Here is a 23,610-nt window from a genome sequence, read left to right on the forward strand (position 1 = left end):
TCAATACTGAATAAAACAGTTCTGCATGATTGTCTCCACCTGTAATCCCTTAAAGAGATGAGAGCCCTAGTTGCATATATGGTTACATCATACAAATGAGATCCCTGGTTACACTTTCACTTCCATAGCAAAGTGAGCATACTGGACATGTAAGGAGGTGTATGTGGAGAGTTGAACACTGTGTGGATATGAATTAAGAGCAGGAGCTCTGACTGGACAGACCAATCCATCTAGGGTCTATGATTTTAAATATGGGTGTGAAATCCCACTGCTAGAAAGCATACTGTGTAAAGTAGCCTATTGAATCCATGAGATGTATATGCCACTGATAATGTTCAGAATTCAAGCCTGTAATTCCTGCATTAAAATTTACTGAAAACACACGTGCAGCCTAGTTATATGTTCCTTTTCTTGTAAGTAGTTACCAAAGTGTTCAAGGAGCCATATCTCTCAATAACTGTGCATGGAGCTGGAGTGATGGAAAACAAGTTACTAAAGAACACCTGAACAAAAACAGAAAGCTTTACAAAATAATGAAAATTAATATTGTTAAAAAAATATTAGGGGCATGCAGCCAAGCAATTTTTACTAGCAGTAGTAGGTAATTTTTTTTCTTGGAATCTTGGATACTTGAGCTTGGTTGGTTTGGTTCAAATTGTTTGGCTTGCAATTTGCGTATCAGTGAGAGAAAGAATGCAAGGTGAGGGGGGAGAAAAGTAAGCATCTCTTATGTTAATGATGTAGTGTAGGAGGCAAATTAAAACATGGAAGGTCATGGGAACGGAAGGATATTGTGTCTTGGCACTAAACCTAGAAAATTAGCAGAGATTCGCTTAGCAACATGAATATCACCAGAGTGACATACTCCACTTACTAGTGTTGCTACATTTAACAGATTGCTGTACAGCCACCTTTAAATTGAATTGTCAGACAACAAAACAGCCTTGATTTAAAGTTGAATATTTTTTCAATCCAATAGTCAATTCAGGGTGATTTGAAGACAAATTTGACCATTCTATTGTTCTCCCTCCATTGGTGTTTCTTACTAATATGTCCCCATAGCTTGACTTCAGTGTTTAGACATGACCAACAAGAATTCTTGACTCTTGCATTTGTTGGGAAATGGTAAAACAGAAACATGAGCCACACCAGAGAATGCTGCACCTAAACTTTGTTCATTTGTAATATCTAAATGGAGTGGGAGACAGCATGAGTAAAGTCAGTTATAGGAGGTATAAATTTCCTGCTCATAAACTTGTTGGAATATATCACTAGAAAACAGGTTCCCCACCTACTGCTTTATTAATAAAGTATTTGATTTACAAACCAGTTCTTTGCAGCATCATATAGTTCCAATGGGCTATTGTGAATTGGCCACTAGTGAACTCTACAATGTGAATCAGAATCAAAATAAAACAGCTAAGTACACCAATGTGGGCTAGCCTGCAAGAGCAGATACAATTCATTCAAAAGTCAAGTAGAAATAAAACATGTGCTTGAATCTTTCCCATAATGAATAGGTCCAGCACTTAGCTGCCCTGGATTGTGACCAAGGTAGGAGTGAAAACAGCATGAGAACAGGTCACCTCGGCCCTCACAAAATGACAATGACGGTTGAATAAGATTAACTTGGGATTTCTGTTTCTGTACATTTTTATACTATGATAGGTTTCTACCAGAAATATTTGGTTTTCTTTAAAAGTGCAGTTTGAGCCCTGCAAGCACATCTTCTACCAACCCTCATACTAATTCAAGAAGTATTTTCAATATTGTAGCCTAGCTAGAGCTAAATCTGGGTCATCTTAGTACACATTTACAGAAACTTTATACCACAGGCAAGCCCTTTATTTCACAGGAAAGAAGGAATTCAGCATTTTTAGTAACTCTGAATTTCCACAGAAAAAAAAATACAGAGACACACTTAATTCTCTCATTACAGTGAATAGGAGTATAAGGCTGGTCAGTTATCATAGTTTACTTCTTACTGAAATATCTGAGTCCTGCAGCTTATTATAGCATTATTTCAAAGCCTTACAATATACAGTCTGCCTGCCCCAACTGTGGGCTTGCCATCCATGAATCTGAGGATCCACAAGTGGCCCCGCCCCATTCACCATGCCATGACGGTCACAAGCACAGCACACCACCATTAAAACCAATAGGACTTGAGGTCTCGTGGTTTTTGGCATATGCAGGGGGATCTAGAACAGAATCCCCACAGATAAGAAGGGCCAACTGTAGACCACCTTTGAGTAGACTGGCTTTTAAAATAGAAAAATTCTGAGTTATAGTTGCAGTATGTCTTGGAAAAGATCCAACATGGTATAGTGGTTTGATGTTCGACTAGGATATTGGGAGATCAGGGTTTGAATCCCAATCTGGCCATGAAAACTCACTGAGAGAACCAAACCAAACTCTCTCAGCCTCAGAGGAAGGCAGTGGCAAACAACCTCTGAACAAATCTTGCCAAGAAAACTCCTTAGGACCACCATAAATGAGAAACAACTCCACTCAACATTAGGTCATTAAGGGCTGTTCAACAGTGGAACACATTCCTTCGAAGTATAGTGGAGTCTCCCTCCTTAATAATAATAATAAATTTTTTATTTATATACCGCTATTCCAAGGATCACAGCGGTGCACAGCAAGAGATAAAAAACAGTTAAAAACATCACAAACCCCAGTACCCCCAGCAAATAACAACAATTAACAATAACAACAATAGACAACCAAACAGCTCCCCATACAAATGGCTGTGTAGAATGGAATACAACATAACACTGCCAAGGGGAAAGAATGACAGACAAGGCTCACGGGGGAAAAGCCTGGCAGAACAAGAAGGTCTTTAGATCCTTCTTAAAAGTATAAAGGGAGGAGGAAGTATGGAGCTCATTGGGGAGGGAGTTCCAGAGCTGTGGGGCTGAAATAGAAAAAGCCCTCCGAGTTGATACATAACGAGCATCTGGAACTCTTAATAGATGTCTCTCACCCGATCTGAGTGTGCGGGGCGGATTATATGGGGAGAGGCAGTCCTCCAAGTACCCTGGGCCCAAGCCATTTAGGGCTTTATAGGTAATAACCAACACCTTGTATTTGGCCCGGAAGCAAATAGGCAGCCAATGAAGATCTTTCAAGACTGGCGTTATATGGCTAGCCCTGGAACATCCAGTAACCAGCCTAGCAGCCATATTCTGCACTAATTGAAGCTTCCGGGTTTGGTACAAGGGTTGCCCCATGTAGAGCGCATTACAGAAATCTAATCGAGAGGTTACCAGAGCATGTACAACAGTTTCAAGGTCCCCCTGGCCAAGGAAAGGTAGCAGTTGGCGTATCAGCCGAAGCTGATAGCAGGTGTTCCTGACCGTCGCATCCACCTGAGCAGTAAGGTGAAGCGACAAGTCCAGAAGCACCCCCAAACTGCGAACAGAGTCCTTCACAGGGAGCATGACCCCATTTAGGACAGATGGAAAAATTTCCTTACCCGGGCCAGGAGAGCCAATCACCAGTACTTCCGTTTTCTCTGGATTCAGGCTGAGTCTGTTTTCCCTCATCCAGCCCATTACTGACTCCATGCAGGCATTTAGAGGAGAGATGCCATCCTTAGTTACTGCATCAGTCGGAGACACAGAGAATACTATTTGGGTGTCATCAGCGTACTGATAACACCGCGCCCCGTGTCTCCGGATGATCTCTCCCAGCGGCTTCATGTAAATGTTAAATAGCATAGGGGACAAAATTGCTCCCTGAGGGACCCCAGATGTCAGGGCCCTCCTCTCGGAGCGACAGTCCCCCAGCTCCACCATCTGGGATCTGCCCGAGAGGTAGGAACGGAAGCACTGCAAAGCAGAGCCCCCGATACCTAACTCCCTCAGGCGTCCCAGAAGGATACCATGGTCGATGGTATCGAAGGCCGCTGAGATGTCCAAGAGCACTAACAGGGACACGCTCCCCCTGTCCATGCCCAGACGGAGATCATCAACTAAGGCGACCATGGCAGTCTCAACTCCATAGCCCGCCTGAAAGCCGGTTTGAAATGGGTCCAGATAATCCGTCTCCTCCAAGATCCCTTGAAGCTGAAAGGCAACTGCCCTCTCGATCACCTTCCCTAAAAATGGCAACAGCGAGACAGGCCGATAATTGTTCCGAATTAGGGGGTCAAGGGAGGGCTTTTTTAACAAAGGTTTTACGATGGCCGTCTTCAGAGTAGATGGAAACTGCCCATCCCTGAAGGATGAATTAATAATGCGGTGCAACAAATTTGTTACAACCGCTCCCCCTTGAGCTGTCAGCCATGTAGGACAGGGATCGAGAGAGCAAGTCTTCCTAACACTTCGAAGGATCTTGTCCACATCCTCGGTATTAACAGACTCAAAGTGATCCAGAACAACAGGGTCCACGGAAGCTCTGGATACCTCTACTCTAGATTCTGAACTAACACTGGTGTCGAGATCAGCCCTTATCCGAGAGATTTTATCCGCGAAGAAGTTGTTAAACTCGTCACAGCAGGCTTTAGATGGTTCCAAAATAGGGTTCACTACCCTGAACAGCTCTGCTTGACGCGACTCCACAGACGCGATACGCGCAGAAAAGAACGAATTCTTCGCTGCGATTATCGCCACTCCGTAGTCCTTCAAAAGAAAGTCCAGGAGTGTCTTGTCGGCTAAGTCCTGATGTCTCCGCCATTTGCGCTCTAGCCGTCGCAGAACCCGCTTCCTGGCCCAAAGATCTTCCGTATACCATGGCCGTCGTTTGGAAGCAGGTCTGAGAGGACGCTTGGGAGCGATACTGTGTATAGCCCTGGAGAGATCAATATCCCAGATGTTAGTCAGGGCATCAACAGAGTCGCCGCAGGTCCAACCATAAACCCCTCTAGGGCTTCTTGGAACCTTTCGGGTTCCATCAGCCTTCGAGGGTGGACCATTCGAATAGGTCCGCCACCCCCGGGGGGGATACGGGTAGAAGCCTTGATACTAGCCTCGACCAAGAAATGGTCCGTCCATGACACGGTAGAGACCTTAGTAACCTCTGCCCACGGAATCTCCAGATCCGTACAGAGGTCTTTAAACAGAGAGGCTGGATGGTCATCTGTCAGGTATGCTTTGATTGAGAGTTTGCATGGCAAGGGCTTGGACTGGGTGGCCCTTGGAGTCTATTCCAACTTTATGATTCTTTATACCAAACATCAGATAGCCTACTTAACAGTTTCCAAGCTATGTGGCATTTGAAGATACAGCACAGCAATATCCAGTTTGCAGGCCACATGTCCTCTCAAAGAATTCCTTTGGCATTCTTGTCTTATCACTCTTGACTTCAAACTAGTTCCTTAGCCCTGTTTACTGGTTTAGTTCTGACTTGCTATTTTGTCCTAAGTCAAAGCTTTGTTCCTCAGCTCTGAATTTTGGTCACCAGCTATTGGAATTGAGGGACTGACATCTGGCTCATGGATAATCTTGGGAAATCTCTGTATACACTCACTTCTGTTACTGAATTTGAAAGCATATCATGACACTTCAGTGGACCATGGTAACAGGAAGAACAGAATCCATTCCCAGGTTTAAAGTAAGAATATGTGGAACATGCTCTTTGTTTTAAATTAGAATCATGCTCCCTGAATTATAATTCTCCTTTAAGACAAGCTACATACTCTCCACATGACCCATTTTAACTGGGAAATTACTTTATTTTGTTGCCATTACACCATTAAGGATACACAATACAGCTTGATTATTCATCCTACAGGGTAGCCACACACATGTTCCAAAATTAAAGCAAAAGATCTGAGAATGGAGGAAGGAAAGATTTTTGTGGTCTGTGCCTTGTAGATATCATCCATTTACCTAGTGATTTCCCTGTTCTTTCATTGCTAAATTCTTCAGAAAGTAACAGGATTCACTTGCAGCCTGCTAGACATGTTTTAGGCCCATATAAGGATGATATTTCTATCTGCTACTATTTTACTGAAGTAATGCAATGAAGAGGCCTTAATGTAAACTGCAGCACTGAAATGCTTGTATCCCTCAAACTGGCCATTTCTGCTACACCAGGGGTGGCAATTTCAACATGCCCAGGGGCCAGTCCCCTTTGGAATACACACAACCAAAATTTGAGGTCTCAAATTTGGCACCACACTACTGACATTTAACCATGGTGGCTACTGGATCTTCTTGTATAACACAGTCTTTCCACGCTTCATTGTGTACTTGTATCTTTTGGTTGTATGCCAAACCTGACATCTGTTTTACCCCTCCATTTGTCTTACTGGTTTCCTTTGGCATTCTTATGAGCCTTAACTTTTAACTATTTCCTTGGTCTTGTGTCTTGGCTTGGTTCTGACTTGCCCTTTTGTTCTATGTCAAAGCTTTGTTCCTCAGCTCTGATCTTGATGCCCCAACTATGGGGATGGGGGGGGGGGTGTTATACCTGGCACCTGGATTATCTTGAATTAGAAACCTGCACTACATCCCTTATGCTCTGCTGCTCTTATGGACTCTGGACAAATTTTAGTAACAGTTGATATTGTCATATCAGCTTGAAGCCAGATCTAAGGAGAAAATTCTTTGCAGTCCAGGACTGCTGTCAGATGTTGGCATTGTGGGCTCCTTCCCCATGCTGTCATCCCAAATATGTGTTTGCCAAATCCTGACCTCACTTGTCCTCCTTACTGTCTTTTCCTATTCAATGAGCAAGTGATCCAGGAGAGAAACTACAGCCACCACTCATACTGCCTTCTCCCTCTCGGCAGTTGTGTGGATTGAAGGGGGGCCACAACCCACAAAACCTCCCAGTGAGCATGGCTGGTCCAAAAATTAATTTTACTAGGCTCTGATATAGAACCACTCAGGCGATCTTGCCCAAAGGCCTCTCAGTTCACCGAATTGAGGGTGGGGGTGGAAGAGAGGTTGCAATTTTTTAAAAGAAATGTACATAAAATCAACTGTTCATTTGTATGCCATCATTTATTTTTCACCTTCATTTTACCCAATCTGCCCAATGTTTGGCAGGCATGATACCCTGAGAGAGTATTGCAATGTCTGTAAATGTCATACCATCTGAATGAAAAACACGGAAATTACTGGAAAAGAGGATGGGTCTCCAGTGAAATTGATAGCAAAGGTGAAACCTTTGAAGATAAAACAAAAGAAGAGCAATTATGAAGATAAATTAAAGGAATATGGCAAATGGGAAACAAGTATTTTCTCCCCTCCATTGCATACCTCTGCACCCAACTGATTAGCTGCTCTCAATGAAGCTGTTCAAGCAAATAAAAATGAAAAGAAAATGTGAGAAGTATTTCCCTTTATATGAAGCAAGCTATTTTATGGACCTTCTAAAAAACATGAGCAAGGCTGACCATAATACACTCCTTGATTTATTTCTTAGTCCAAATATTGACTTGGGGCTCTCAGTCTTCTGAACAGTCATAGTCCGTTAGTCATACTCAGTAGTGCCAGATTTTATAAAGGCTGGTTTCATGAGAACCGCATAATCATTTCACAGAATGTTCCAAGTTGGACTGCAACATCTGAAAAACCACTGGGATAATATAGCATTATAAGGGGGAGGGCATATTGAAAACATACACAGGCTGTTACGGCTTTTAGTAATGTTGGGTTAAAGCCACACAAGACTTCTTTCCTATAAATTTGTCAAGTGTCAGCAACCCATCTTGAAAGCATAATTAATTTGAAACATTTAATATGGCATTCTAAAATTTATATATACTACTGTCAGCTAGGACATGTTGTTCTTTGGTTCTGTTGGAAATATGAGCCAGATAAAAGAAGTGACAGGTTAAGGAGCATACTCATAAAGGTCTTATTCAATGTGGTGATTATTAATTAAAGGTAAATAGTGAGGTAAAAATAATGTAATGGTAGATTTCCTAAATATTACATCTTAAAGACATTAAAATTAGCTCTATATGGGATCAACCATTTGTAATGGTGTATCTTGACCAAGGGTTCATTGAACTGCTCCAATGTCAATATCTACAGAATTCTTGTTGGTGAGAGATAGAGTGTGACAGAAAGATTTGATATATTATACAGAAACACATTATTACATCCTCATTTGAGAACATGCCACTGCTGCAAGGCTGAGATTGGTGCCTCCAAGTATATCATCCCAAATCCTGCCTGTTATGACTTAATTGTTAACAACATCCTGAAATAAGATATAAACAGGGAATTGTACCAAAGGTTGAGAGATGAATGTTGAAAACACCTTGTCAAGATTGAAATGCCAATCAGGATGAAAGGACAACTCAGGAGGCATAGTCAAAATCAGAATTAAAAAACAATCACATTTACTTAGGCCTGGTACAGATTGGCGCAAAGCGCCGGCCTGGGACCAATTTTAGGGCTCGGGAGAGCTGAACGTCCACACGCTCCCAAGCCCTACCATGCCATAATGGCTTGCCCCCATCCACATGAGGACTGCCATTATGACGTACGTGCAGCGCAGCATCCAAATGGTGCTGCGCTGCACAGACATCAACAGCATGCACAAGGAAACCAATGGTGCTGCATGCACACCCTAAGAAGAACCCACCAGGAGCAGGTTCTTTTTAGGGCTTCCAGAGGCTGTGCCGTTTGGTTGCTACAGCCTCCATCGGGGGCAAAAAGGGGTGGCGTCTTGCCATCCCTTTCCCCCTGTCTATATCCCCTCCTTAGTTAGTAATTTTATTTACCCCACCTTTCTCCCAACAAAATACAGACTCAGTGGTTAAGATGCTGACTTTGATGATTGTAAGGTCAGCAGGTCGGCAGTTTGAGACTCAAGTGCTGCGTGACGGACTGAGCTCCCATCACTAGTCCCAGCTTCTGCCAACCTAGCAGTTCAGAAGCATGTAAAAGTGCAAGTAGATAAATAGGTACCACTTTGGTGGGAAGGTAACAGCATTCCATTCAGCCATGCTGGCCACATGATCACAGAGTCGTCTTTGATAATGCTGGCTCTTTGTCTTAGTAGCAGAGATGAGCACCCATCCTACTGTCGGACATGATTTGACAACCTTGTCAAAGGGGAAACCTTTACCTTCATCTTTTTACCAAAAGATACAGAACACACCAATAGCCAGCAAGAACATTTTGTTCAAATAACACTCAACTAGAACAGGAGCCCTCTGATACTCCTTCCTGTCCAGAGGATCCAATGGGAAGTTTAGCTGGGCAGAACCAGTCTAGGGCCTCAGAATAATACAATGCTGCAAACTGCACTTTTGTGGGTGCCATGCAGGGCAACTCCTTGTGAATTCAAAGGCTTCTAATAGGTTCTTGACATTATCATGGGAAAGCCTATCTAGCCCCATGTTGAAATGACAATTGATAAGTAGTCTATGGGGCAAAACAGACCACCAAAAAAAGGCGGATTAGGGTGGCCCCAGAGCTACTTGCCCCGGAGCCATGGCAAACAGATGTGTGCAGCCCTAATCCTCCTTGCTGCCATGATCTTGGACATGCTCTGAAAAGAAGCTATTTTTACTGCTTCTTTTAAGAGTGGCTTTTCCAAGTTGGGGCAGTTTCCAGGCAGATTCCTCACAACTTCAGGGTGTGTGTCATGTGATTGCCATAATAATAATAATAATAATAATAATAATAATAATAATAATAGGTTTTATTTATATACCGCCCAATCACTGGGAATCTGAGCGATTTACAATAGAGGGGATAACAGGATGACCATGCCCCCAAGGTGCTCCGAAGCAGGCTAATTTGGCCTGTCTGTTTTGCCCCTATGTTACTGCAGTTGCAGAGTTGTCTCATGGGGGGCAGCAGTGAAGCATTATTGGCAGTAAGCGCCCTGAGGGCAAAAGTGCAAGAGAAAACCACTATTTCCTCTCCTCCTCCCCCCCCCCCCCAACATTTAGGAGGTTTTGGCCTGTCTGTACCAGGCCTTAGATTAGGAACAGTATCTCAGCAAGCCTTAACATGTGTAATGAAACTTCCTGTGCATTTTACTTGGTTTTTACATATTTCAGGCCTCTCTTTTTTTCAAAAACTTAAATTAGCAAAAAAAAAAAGAAAAAGAAAAAAAGAGTATTCTGTGTGGGGGGGGAATGTTGTGTCTACAAAAAATACCATTCTTTGCACAAATAAATTTTTAAAAAAAAACTAACTGTGCAAAACCTCTCATAAACTTAATAACTGGGAAGAAAACATTGTGTATGTGTGTGAATTTATTTTATTTTTTCTTATGTGGAAGAGGAAAATTAACAAAGATTCCCTTTCTTAGCCAAAGTAAAGTTGTTGTTGGTTTTTAATGACTGGTTAAGGGGACATTTTCAAGGGAAAGTGAGCAGAATGAATATAAAGTAGATTACTTTTAATACCTGACAAAGTCTGCCTGCTGCAAACAAAATGTCTTAACAATACAAAGAAATCTGGAAATGCCCTATTTCTGTCCTAATTACCTAGTTCAGTTTTTAAATTCTAGTGAGTCATAAAATGATGCAGGTAACATGTTGCTTGTTTGTGTTACATCTGAATGTCTACATCTCAAGGATTACTATAGAATTACTATTTCCATTAATTGCTAGCATCATTTTTTTCTTATTCTGAGAAACTATTTTGTACAGAGTCTGTACTATTATATTTTGAATATCAGACTACAGATGCTTGAAACTGTAACTCAGGATTCACATTGTAGTTTTAACGGAAGTCAGCTGCCCAGTACAAGCTGCGAGGGTGAAACTTCTTAAATCATGGGAAAATGAGGGGGATGAATTACTCAGCTAAAAAGGATGACCTAATAATCTTTGTCATTTGTTATAATCACAATTTCAGAAAGGCACCATAACAAAGACTGGGAATCTAGAGGCAATACAAATAATTGTTTTATTGTAACTAATACTTCCAAAGTAATCCTAAGAATTAGGGCACATGAAAGGGCTCTTTCACTGAAAGGTGTACAATACCAGCATTACATGACCTAAAAGTAAAATGTTTACAATTAAATGTGCTAATCCTTAATGCTAATTAAAACATAGAAATTATTATCTCTTGTCATCTCTTCTTTCTGAAAATTGCACAACCATCTGAACAGCATATACCAAATGCTTCCTTTGTTGACAACAGCTCTATATAGCCAATAGGGTAAATGTTTATCTGGAAAATCCTAAGTATCTCTCCTACAAACTGCTATACTGAGATTATACTTGGCCTGATTCTTCTCCCAGTCTTCTCGGGCTTTGGTAATATTTTCTCTTAAGACCTTTTCCCCCCTTCAAGTCAGCCATCAAAGGTTGTTATGACATTGCAGAATTAATGTAATTTGACATGGCTTTAACTGTCATAGCTCCATTGTATGAAATCATAGATTTGTAGTTTGTTTTGACTCCAGAGCTCTCTTACAGAGAAGGCTAAATATGTCACAAAGCTATGAATCCCAGAATTCCATAGCACTGAGCCATGGCAGCTAAAGCGGCATCAAACTGCTTTAATTCTGCTTTTGCTGCCAAAGATCACATAATGAAGATGGTGATGTCACAGTGATGCATAGCCAATCAGTTTAGCCATAGAGCAAACCATGCTAAATTAGAGTAAATGTGATATAAGTGATCTTACTGAACCAGAAAGATAAGGACAAATGATGTCTACACTTCTACTCTTTCTAACCTGATCATGTGAAAGCTAAAAGCGGGATGAGAATGCAAACCCACCCCAAGTTCACATGGGGACTTCAGATTTTGTTCAGATAAATATATCCCCTTCCTGACAAATGAAGGATGCTTGAGGACAGACATATACATAAACCTTTGTTGTGGTCATTCACTGTTGCTGCTTCACTGGTAAAATCAAACTACTGCTTTTGCTGCGAGGAAAAAGTAACACAGGACTTATGATGTTCTTCTCACAGCTTAATTTAATAGAGGAAATACTAGGTTAAAGAGCTCAGACATTATTTAAGTATTATAGCTCAGGCTAGAAACATAAGAGATAATCAACCAGCTATCAACATAGATAGTAAAGTGCTTTTCCTTCAAATATAATGGGGGTAGGGGAAGCAGCCAAGGAGTATTCTATGAATTTCATTGCCGTTATTAACCATATGTGTGGCAGAAATGCAAACGCTGGAGCTTTTCCCACTATCAGAATGCTCTGCTCCCTCATACTGTACATTTTTTTCCTATCAAAGTAGAAAAAATGCATCTTTGCTTATTAACCACAACCTGAAAGTTGTACATTGTTGAACACAAGCTGTGAGGTCCAGGGAGGCTTCTTCTCTGTGTCCTGTTTGGAGGCCTAAATTCTCAGAAGTAGGCTCTTCAAATCCTTCAAAGATGCTGGCTTTTATCGTTCTCACATTCCTTTCCTGTCCAAGGCCACAGGCCAAGTGCTTTAGCCTTTCCAGACACACCATACAAAACTTGGAGTAGATTCTCCAAACCCAGTCCAGGATATTTCAACAAATCTGGCCTGCATCAAGGAATGGGTCTTCCACAAACATTACTCTCTGCCACTCTGAATTTTAGACATTAGAGGTGCAATGGGTATTATATTATGACAAAACCAGAAGAAAGTAGGGAAGGAAAAGGCTTGGAAGAAGAAGGCCGGCCTACAGAGCAGTTAAAATTGGAGGTAAGGAGAAAGGGAACTAAGGGTAAGGGAAGCCAGGAGTGACAGAAAAGATATAAACAAGCAAAAGGTTGTGGGGACTGAAGTCTGAGAGGCAGGAGCAATGGGGAAGTGAGCCGTAAGACTGGAGTATATGGGGATGGGAGCACAAGGAAGAAGGCTAAGGACCTAAATTCCATAAACAAATTTGAAATTAGGTACATTTCTGCTTACAGGCAGTGATGGCTTGCTGTATCCCATGTCACTGAATCTAAGGCTCCTGCCATGGCTCCCTTCTATGGATTCCTGGGACTGGTAGTTTGTTGTGTCACCAGAGCTCTCTGGAACTTTTTCACACAGAGACAGGATGGGGACAGGATCGCTCCCCAGTCCTTATCCTATCCTTAACTTGTCTATGACTGCTATGGTGTGAAAAGCTTTCAAATCATAGCACCGATCCCGCCATTAACCTGTCATTAAAGCGGCATTACATTAATGCGAATGTCCATTAATGCAAAATGACAGGCTATGCGCAACTTCATGTGAAAGCCTTTAGCACAATCACTATCATTTGTGCTTCCTGGCCGAGATAAGCCAGAATCCTATCTGAAAGTCCTTCCCGTGATTGCACAGGAAGGATGGGAACATGACGGGACAGGGATGGCATGTCCCTCATCTGATAATCCCCTCTGAGAGCAAAAACTAAATACAAAATTTATAAATCCCAGAATTCCATAGCATGGAGCCATGATAATTAAAGTGATGTCAAACTGCAGTATAGATGCAGCCTAATATGGAAGATCACAGGGAATCTGCTCTAGGTCTTACTACAAACATTAAAGTTGCTATCCCTATCCCCAGAATAAGTGTAGGATATTGATTTGAGCCCTCAAGATTCACAATAGAACCAAGAGCAAATCAGCACCAGTACCCCCAACATGGAAGCAACCAGTTTCCCCTAGTTACAGCCATGTAATTTTATTCTATTGTATTCAGTATTAGAAATCTACCTGCCTTTTACAAATGCTGTATCTATAAAATTGTGTTTTAGTTAAATACAAACAGCCTGGGCCATATTTTCTATCAAACATGTCTAATAAACTGATGTGAGGGTAGGAAATTGTTTGTAGATCACATTTCATTTCAATTGCATCTGGAATAAGAAGATAAAAAGGCAGATTTTTATACTCTATAAACTTTTTTTAAAAAAACCTAGAATAAAAAAGTATATCAGTAATATAAGTAAGAACACTTATCAGCAGTTTCAAACTTCCTGTGTTTTAGAGGAATAGACAGCCTCATTACACAGTACAGATAAAGTTTTTAAATAATTACAAGCTCTGGAATTAAATAATTTTTAGGCCAGAAGTGATTTACATCCTAGCAAGGCTGCAGACAGCAACAATTTTTTTTCCTTTGTGGGAAAAGAAAGCTTTTTCAGCGACGGCTTTGTTTGTCTCCCCCCACTGTATATGGAAAATATGAATGTGCACTTTTAAAGAGAATGCCTAACTATGAAATGTTTATACTGGAATCAGCCCCATCTGTAAATCAGACCCTGTTGCTGAGTGGTATTTTGTTTGGCATTTAGATTGGGAAAGGGGCAACCATGTGGAAACTTTGTACAGAAGCCCTGCTCTCATGTCCAATGTGGGTAGATTGAATGATGCTGAGGAGAGCAATAGGACTGTAGTGACAAGTCCTGGCTGCTATCCTTTACACGTGCAACCAGAGCTTGAAAAGTTACTAGGCATGCTGCCTGAGATTCTGGGAGCTATACTCCAAAAAAGGTCATATTTACAAGTTCTGTATCCAGGAGCTCTTCCTCACAAGATCTGTGAATGTAAGCAGATACATTGCAACAAGAATCCTTTTTGCTGCAGGACTTGAAGGTCATTTAAATCTACACGATCAAAGCATTATGATTATGTTTTAACTGCCATGAGAATGTTTTATGGTGTCCTGGGATTTATAGTTTGAGGGGGAGCATTTAGTATTCTCAGCCAGAGAGCTCTAGTGCCTTTCCAAACAAAGCCCAGAGTTCTGTAGGATGCAGCTATGGCAGTTAAAGTGGAATAAAAGTGCTATTATGTAGTATGAAAGGGCCTCAAATTTTTGCAAACAGAGCAATGTGCATACAACCTGGGCATACATGTAAACGCTGTGCAAAAGAGCCAACAAATGCTTGCGCATTTGAGGTGGGACCTGCTAGGGAGAGCATACTGTTCCCTTCCTATACCCACACTTATGACATGAACAAGTTCAGGATCATTTTCCTTGTGGCAGGTTAACACTATCAGCATAAGAAAAGCTGTGCTGAATCAAGCTAAAAGGCCCATTAAGTCAAGCATTTTGTTCACACAGCGGCCAACCAGATGCCTAGAGAAGCGGTTCTCAAAGTGTGGGGCAGGACTCCCGGGGAGGTGCGAGAGTTGCACAGGACTCGGAGGCACTGGTCACTCCTCCTCCTTCACTTTCCAAACGTTTTCTGTCCTGGAGGAGGAGGAGGAGGAGGAGGAGGAGGAGGAGGAGGAGGAGAGCTATTTCCTTATAAAAACATCCTTATAAAATGTTCCTAATGGCATGGATGGCTCTGATGTCTACTACATTTTTGTCATTCTTGACTTGTCTGTCACCATTAGCATTGTTCTGCTTTCACAATTTCTTCTCCTGCTTGTGATATTGTTGGGGTATTCTTGTGGCACTTATTCATTCATACATCAGCACATACTCATTTTCAGCAAATACTGCTGAATTTGCCTTCATACCTAAAATACTAGCAGGTAGAGCAATCCTAGGCAAGTGTACTCAGGAGTAAGCCCCACTGAGTTCGGTGGTATTTACTCCCAGGTAAATATTAAAGGAGTACAGTCTCATTTACACTACAGTTTTCAAAACTAGATTCAGTGCAATCTAGTGAAGGGTCCTGAAGAAAAATAGTAAGTACCAGTTGTTAATAATAAAATCCCTTGTAGAGGTGGATAAATATAGCTTTTCCGAGGATGAGTCAACTGCAAACAATTCCATTTTCTCAGAAGAATAAGATTTTAAAAGTTGTGTGACACTCAAGCTCCTTTTATCAACAAGGAAAATATTAAATTCTGTTGAAGTTGAAAGTTTATCTATAAATAATAAATCTAGAATGCCAAAAGAGAGCTGTGAGACAGGGAAGATGACTGAGTTCATGCTTCACCACACAGAGCTTTGGGTCTTCCTCTGGCTAATGGACCATAGCAACACACAAGTCAGATCACTGCCATGGATGGTTTAGCAACAAGCCATTGCATGATGGGCCAGTCTTTGGTGTTTGTTCTCTTACTAGATTTTTCCTTTCTTCAGAAGTCTTAAGGGGTTTCATTGCACTTAAAGTGATTGAGAATGTGGCCTCTCAAAGTAGAACAAATAAATTCAATTAACTATAATGGTCCTGTCAAGTAAAGGGGCAAATAATTTTATAAAACCTCAAGAACATATAAAAACCACAGAAATAAACAAGCTGTTATTTAAAGGGGTGAAAGGCTTTGCAGAAGCACCAAAAGTACAAGGGCAGGGCAGGGGCAATTACCATATTAGAATGAATGACAAACTTTCTGTTGTAAAGGGACATGTTTATGATTGACAAGAGCATGGCTTGAGATAATAATTATTATATATCTTTCAGTATTACACAACAACAACAGCCTTTTCACTAAGGGCAGAACATCAAACATATACAATCAAGAACAAAACTATATATATATATATATATATATATATATATATATATATATAATTTTTCTGAGCCAAGCAACATATAATGAGTGACTGACAAATGCATCTAATTCTTTATGAATTGGATGATATCTCCCATTAATTTGGGACAGGGTATAGCATACGTACACATTTCATTTTTCTCACACAAGTTATCATTGCCTAGCATTTTCCCTTTTTTATTCTTTTGCCTATATTCTCCCTGTGAAATCCAAAATACAGTGTTCTCTCCAGTAACAAATATCATAATATTTACAGTTCTAAAAATCCTAGCCTTTGACTCAGAATAACACAATATTTACCTATGCAAAGGCAAGAATTTACCTCAGAGGTGGCTACTATGGGAATATTAGGGAAACAGATTATAAAATTACTTTCACCATGATAGTGTAGCATAAAAAGAAGCCTACAAGTTGCCTTTTAATATCCTGAGCAGGGTTTTATTCATCTATATCCCAGTTTTGTCTTTATAGTGAGACTTAAAGTGGCTAACAACATGTTTAAAATCAATACAGATTAAAAGTTTACAAAAGTTTAAATAAAATATGAATATATATATATATATATATATATATTAAACAATTAATAAAATTAAAAGCACGAAACATTTAAAACATTCAAATTCATTAAAAAGAGAACATACAAATGTTAAAAACAATACCAAACAGTACTAAAAGTCCACCCCAATGAGTTTGCAAAAGTCTGACGGTATGAACATTTTTCAACTTACTGGTGGAAGGAGAGCAAGAATGGAGCCACTCTGGCCTTCCTAGGGAGGGAGTTCCAGGCACTGAGAAGTCTCTTTGCCTTGTTTCCAACCCTTCTCAAGATGTAAGAGCACCAATGGGCTCATAAAGGATGATATGGTACTTCAAGTTTGGTACTTATAGTAGTGCAAATTCAAAGATGCTCTGCTTGGGGAAGCCTCTGAAAAGTGTTCAGAAACTGCAGCTGGACCAAAGAGCTGGGACAGGTTACAGAGACTACACACTGCCTCTGTTGAAAAAGTTCCACTGGCTGCCAGTTTGTTTCTAAGCACAATTCAAAGTGCTGATTATGATCTATAAAGCCTTATATGGCTCAGGTCCAGGCTATCTACCAAACCGCATCGACCTCTATGAGCCAGCCCTGGCTCTGAGATCATTGGGAGAGGCCTTCTCTCAGTACCACCACCATTGTAAGCAGAGTTGGTGGAGATGCAAAACAGGGCCTTCTTAATGGCTGCCCCCAGACTCTGGAACTCCCTTCCCAGGGAGGCCAGAATGGCTCACTCTTTGTTGCCCTTCCTCCAGGAGGCATGGGCATTGTACAGACCGGCGCTTTGCGCCGGCTTGCACACATACTAGGGTTACCTCGGGGCGTCCTTTTCAGATAATCCGCAACCCTAGTATGTTGTAATGGCAGCGCCCATACTACATGGGCGCCACCATTACGACATCATGGCCGCGCTGCCTCCAAATGGAGCACCACGGATGTGATGTCCTGGCACCACGGAAGGGCGCCTGTGGCGCCCTTTCCGCAGCACCAGAAGGAGCTCCATTTTGGAGCTCCTTCCTGGGTTTGTGTCGTTGGTGCAGCCTTTACACGGCTGTGCCAGCAACACAAAGGAGAAAGGGGCCGAGTGGCCCCTTTCTCCCTTTCCCCGCGGCCTGGAAAAGTGGTGGATCAGGGCTGCCACTGTGGCAGCTGAGGCCCCAATCCATCGGGGAAAGGGGCGGGTGCAGGCCACCCCAATGGGGCGGTCTGTACACCGCCACGGGCACTTTTATTCAGACAGGCTTTTATTCAGACAGCCAGAAAAAGGAAGAGGGAGCAGAATCATGTCTGGTGGTCCCACTCTTCGCTTTTGAGTGTTTATGTATCACTTCATGAGAGCCAATACATTTACATTTGGACAGCCAAGGCTCTTTATTTGTGTGAGCTGTTACACAAGATTAGGCTACACATATCAGACATCAGAGTTGGCTACACATATCAGACATCAGATACCTTGGATGTACATTCTTCAATTCCTTTGCATAAAACCAATGTGAACATGTGGGGAATTGTAGCAGAGCAGTGGGTGCTATTCCAGTCCCTCTCCCATGCATGTTTGCATTGGGCTTACCTGGTTAAGTAATCCATTCCACATAGCACACTCAGAACTTAGTATGGTGGTATGGCAAACCTGAGGCTCTCCAGATGTTGCTGAAATGAAACTCCCATCAGCTTTAACTAGCATAGCCAGTGTTTCAGGTGGTGGGAGCTTCAGGCCAGGAACATCTGGAAAGCCAGCTGTTCCACATCTGTTTTCCAGGATTCCTGCATTTTTTTTTTTTCTGGCAAGGTCTGTGGGCTTTTAAAAGCCACCTGATATACAGGAGTTCAACAATTTTGGGGTTTTTTTTTCCACTTTGAGAAACCTGCAGTTCTTGAATTTCTACTTTCCTTCCAGCTTTTAGGGGTATAGAACTTTTGTTAAAGAAAAGATAGCAACCACAATGCCATCTGTCTTGTTTTTTCTTTCCTTGCCATTCATTTCAGTGATTCAGCAGCAGGACGTCACTGGGGAAAATTAATGTTTCTGTAAGCCTCCTGACACCATTATGGACAAAGTAATGCAGAAATCCAACCTCATTCTTAATTATAAATATGGATGGTCATTGCTGAGTCTGACAGGAAGAGATACAATTAAAGCTAACCTGTGGGAGAAGAAGAGGAGACATATACATTGTATGGGGACAAGCAGTCTGTAGGTTTGCAGCCATGGAATATGTGCATGGCCAGCAGCAGCAATAGCAAAAGAGGGCACAAATTTCAATATACACTGTGTAGGTTTAGGTATAGCTATAGATACTGTACAGCACGTGTCTGCCATATATTTATGTTTCTTTTTGGTTTGAGAACAAGAAAGGCAAAGGTTTGGAAAGTCAAGCTGCAAAATGAAAAATTAACAGACTGGTTAAGAATTGTTTTTACAACTTATAATCATAGAATCATAGAGCTGGAAGGGACCTCATGGGCCAATGAGACCAATGTTTCCTAAGTCATTAGTCAAATGTTTCTCCGCAGTCACTGAGTCTTTGTGTTTGTTTGTGAAAAGCTGCACTATTAGACTTGATGTACTATATGGAATTTGAGGCAGCTGTTCTTTTGGGCAAAAGGTGGTGGAGTGTTGAAATGGCACAGTAGCAGTGAGAACACTAAGGCAGTGTGAAGTCGAAGGCTTTCACAGCTGGCATCCATAGTTTTTTGGTCCCCATGTAGACTTGTCCTCAGCTGCATAGTATGTGGTAAGTTCAGCAAAGGACCGAAGAGACCGTCTCATGGCCGCAGGAGGTTACCACATACCATTCAGCTGCAGACAAGTCTACATAGGGACCACCAAACACAATGTACAAACACAAATGAAGGAACACGAGAGATACTGCAGACTGGGTCAGCCAGAAAAATCAACAGCAGCGGAACACATTATAAACCATCCTGGTCATAAAATGCTGTTTGAAAACACTTAAATTCTAGACCATGCCAACAACTATCAGGTCAGAATGCACAGGGAAACCATTGAAATCCATAAACACCTGGACAACTTCAACAGGAAAGAAGAAACCTTTAAAGTAAACAAATTGGCTACCAGTCCTGAAAAACACCAAAATCAAGACCCAGCAAATGCAAATGAAAACCACCCAGGATGAGGGGGTTTTCCAGAAGGCAATGGACCATGAGGTCTTGCCATTCAGCAACAGAACATACACAGATTAACATGCAATATTGCTTCCTCTCAACCAACAGTATATATACCCCACTCTCTTCCATGTCAGCATTCTCTGAAGATGCCAGCCATAGCTAGTGGCTAAACATCAGGAATAAATCCTTCTAGAACACAATCTCGTAGCCCCAAAACCCCAGAAACAATTACTAAAGCAGTGCTTGCAACACAAGCAATTCATACCCTACAAGGGCTCTATCAGCACACTTCTTTTTTTCTTTTTTTAACAAATTATATTTAATGTCATCTAGAGTATGAGAAGAATTTGGCACTTGTAACAACAGCCTTGGGTTGAAACATTTGCTGAATTGGACATTTGTTGAATCTGGCACCCATTTATAAATTCAGACCAGAGATGAGGAACATTTCTCCCTCCAGATGTTATTGGTGTGTAATTTGCATCATCCCACTAGTGATCCTAACTAGGGATGATAAAAGTTGCAGTCCAACAGCCTCTGATGGGCCATGTGTTCCCCGCCCTTGACTGTGATAGATTTATATGATGGATAGATCATTACCATCTCACTAAAGGAAGAACCTCCAAATTGAAATATGGCAGCTCTCTCAGCCCCCTTGTCTTAAATCTCACCATGCAATCATTCTTTTGGGAGCTGGCTTGGTGTAGTGGTATAAGCATTGGACTATGACTCTCGAGACCAGGGTTTGAATCATCAATCCACTGGGTGACCTTGAGCATGCCACACTCACTTATCCTCAGAGAATGGTAATGGCAAAAGGCTCTGCAGAAACTTGCTAAGAAAACATCATGATGTCTTAGGGTCACCATACATCAGAAACTAGTTGAAGGTGCACAACAACAACAATAATCGGGTCTTCAGATGATTTTCTATACCCTTTAACAACCTACAGCCAAAAAATTAATATCTATATAACCCACTTCACATTTTGAAACTCCATTGCAAACCAGATGCCAGATGACCGATGTCGACTGTCACCTAGATGTATTTTCTCTGGAACAGCAGGAAATATATTATGGTTGTGTGGGAAAATCTGATTGTTCGTTGCAAATGGTGCTGATACATACATAATCACTGCTAGGCTAAAAGCAGAGAATCCACTGCAGATTTTTGTACAAACTTTAAAGGAACTATCCAAAATGCTGAGCCTATTTAATGGATGGAGTTCAGCATCACTGAAAGAGCATTTAAAGTCTCAATGAAAACCTGGAAAGGATTCACTACTCCACTAACAGGAAAATCACTAGCCACTAGGAATATTTACACCAGTGGTAAATAATGTGGCCAGTTATTTGCAGATCCCCAGTCTTGATTAGATTGCTGGTCATTAAAGTATTCAGGTACTAAAACTATGGGTGCATCTGCACTGTAGAACTAATGCAGTTTGACATCAGCTTAAGTATTGTTGTTCCATCCTATGGAATCCTGGGATTTGTAGTTTTACAAGGACTTTAACCTGCTCTACCAAAGAGTGCTGGTGCCTCACAAAAACTACAAATCCCAGGTTTCTGTATGATGGGGCCATGGTAGTTAAAGTGGTTATTTCTACAGTATTATTTCTACAGATGCACCCTATGTCTGCCTTGGATAGACTTTCTGAACAAATGAATCGATCACCTGAACAAAGACACAAGTTAAATTATTTGTATTTCCTAATGAAGAGTGGATGTGAGATTTGCGGGTCATTGTCGCAAATTTTGCCTTCCAGAAAAAACAACAACAAAGAGGAGACTAACTGAACTTCCTTTCGGAGGGAGTGCCAAAACCTACGATCAGCCACCAAGGCTCTCTTTTGTGTCCTCACCAGCTAAGCCTAAGAGTGTGGTGAGATGGAGCGAAATCTCTCCCCTGAAAATTGTAAGACTTGGGCAGGCTTTTATGGGGAGATGCGGGTTTTCAGAATTTGTTAGGAATAAATTGTTGCTAATATTGACAGGGGCTAGAAGGAGATTTGATGTTCATTTCAAGGATCATCATATGGAAAAAATTCGATGAGTGATCTCAAGAAGAAATTGCAGAAGAGGACATGTTATAGTTACCTCATACCAAGTTGCCATCAACTGGTCCCAATGACACACAATGCACTAAGAAGCACCTACTCAATCTAATGTTGCTTAATAGTGTATACTGTGCTGTACAGTGTACACTAGTGACAATGCACATTGTGGTAATTTGCAAATGAGTCATTCTCTGAATGCTTTGTGGCTGCAGGACTCCTTCCAAGCTAAGGCTGCTTCAGTCATGGTGATGTAGCAAATTACTTCATGAATGTGGTCCCAGCTTTAAAGAAAAACATGTCCATAAATAATATGGTGACAGGATTAACTCACCAACCTAAACCAGATGTTGTGGTATGGACGAAAAAGAGAAAATGATGGTTAAAACAAAGTGTTTCTTTGAAAGCAAGAGTAAAAACAGAGGCCCAGGAACAGAACAGCAGGGTCATTTTGAAGGAAAGGGCAAGCAGTTCATCAGTCCATGCTTTTTTAATACATGGTGGTATACCTGAACTTCCTACATATCTACTAAATTCTTAAAGAATTGATTGTTTTCACTTTCTGTCTGGAGCCAGCAGCCATACACTGAGCAAGAGAGAGAGAGGTGAGTGAACTTGAAAGTGGATGCTGAGACTTACATGGCAATCAGAGTAATCAGACAAAATGGTAAGTCCACTGGATTACTTAGGGCTTGAGAAGAACTCTGTTGACAGCTGGATCAAAGTTGCAATGATTAGAATGACTAGCCCCTATCTAAAGCAGATCATTGTCAAGTCTTATCCTGACTTCTAGATCAACATTCTACCCTACTACAAAACCTTAATTTCTGCTCTACTGATAAAGAACCATATGGTTTAGCCTAATATTCTGTGAGAACCAGGGTTCGAATCCCCACTTGACCATAGAAACCCACCTTGGGCAAGTCATACTCTCCCAGATTCAGAGGAAGGCAAAGGCATGCTCCACCTGAATAAACCTTGCCAAGAAAACATCATGATAGGTTTGTGTTAGGGTCACCATAAGTCAAAAATGACTTAAAGTCACACAACAACAAACATATTCTATTATCTAATACTTGAAAACTATTTGCTAAATTTCTTGTTATTATTTACATTCTGCTGGAATTGGTATGTGTACTGTTTGCATAGTTTTGCATTATTTTTCATAGAATGAAAAAAATCATCCTCCAAATTTGATCAAAACTTTTAACAAATAGTAATGTGTCTGTGGTGTACACATTGAAGGAACAACCTTCCCGTGTTTGAGATGTATGATGTCATGAATTCAGCATGATGTCTGTGTTTGTGTATAATAAATCATCAATATCAATTTGATTGTCACAATTATACTAGGTAGTTATTATTGTGTGTAAGAAGCCTGATTTGAAAGTTTAAATCAGAACAGCTCATGAAGATAATAATAAACTGAGCAGTTCATCTCTTACTGTGCAATGCAATGTGTAACAGAGCCAAAGTTCAAAGTCCTTTTCATAGAACAAAAAAGGGATGGGAGGGATATTCTTAAAAAGTGTCTGGGGAAGGAAATGTGCTTGGCTTTTGATTTTGTTTTAAAGAATCAACAAA

General features: G+C 41.2%; 1 protein-coding gene across 1 annotated transcript in view; it reads left to right on the plus strand.

Annotated features, from left to right (window-relative positions):
- LAMA4 (laminin subunit alpha 4) overlaps nucleotides 1-23,610 on the plus strand; it is a 148,555-nt gene that overhangs the window by 1,861 nt on the left and 123,084 nt on the right. The window lies entirely within an intron of this gene.

This window comes from Sceloporus occidentalis, unplaced genomic scaffold, assembly GCF_023333645.1.
Source record: "Sceloporus occidentalis isolate IW3139 unplaced genomic scaffold, rSceOcc1.0.p SCAF_6, whole genome shotgun sequence".
NCBI lineage: Eukaryota > Metazoa > Chordata > Lepidosauria > Squamata > Phrynosomatidae > Sceloporus > Sceloporus occidentalis.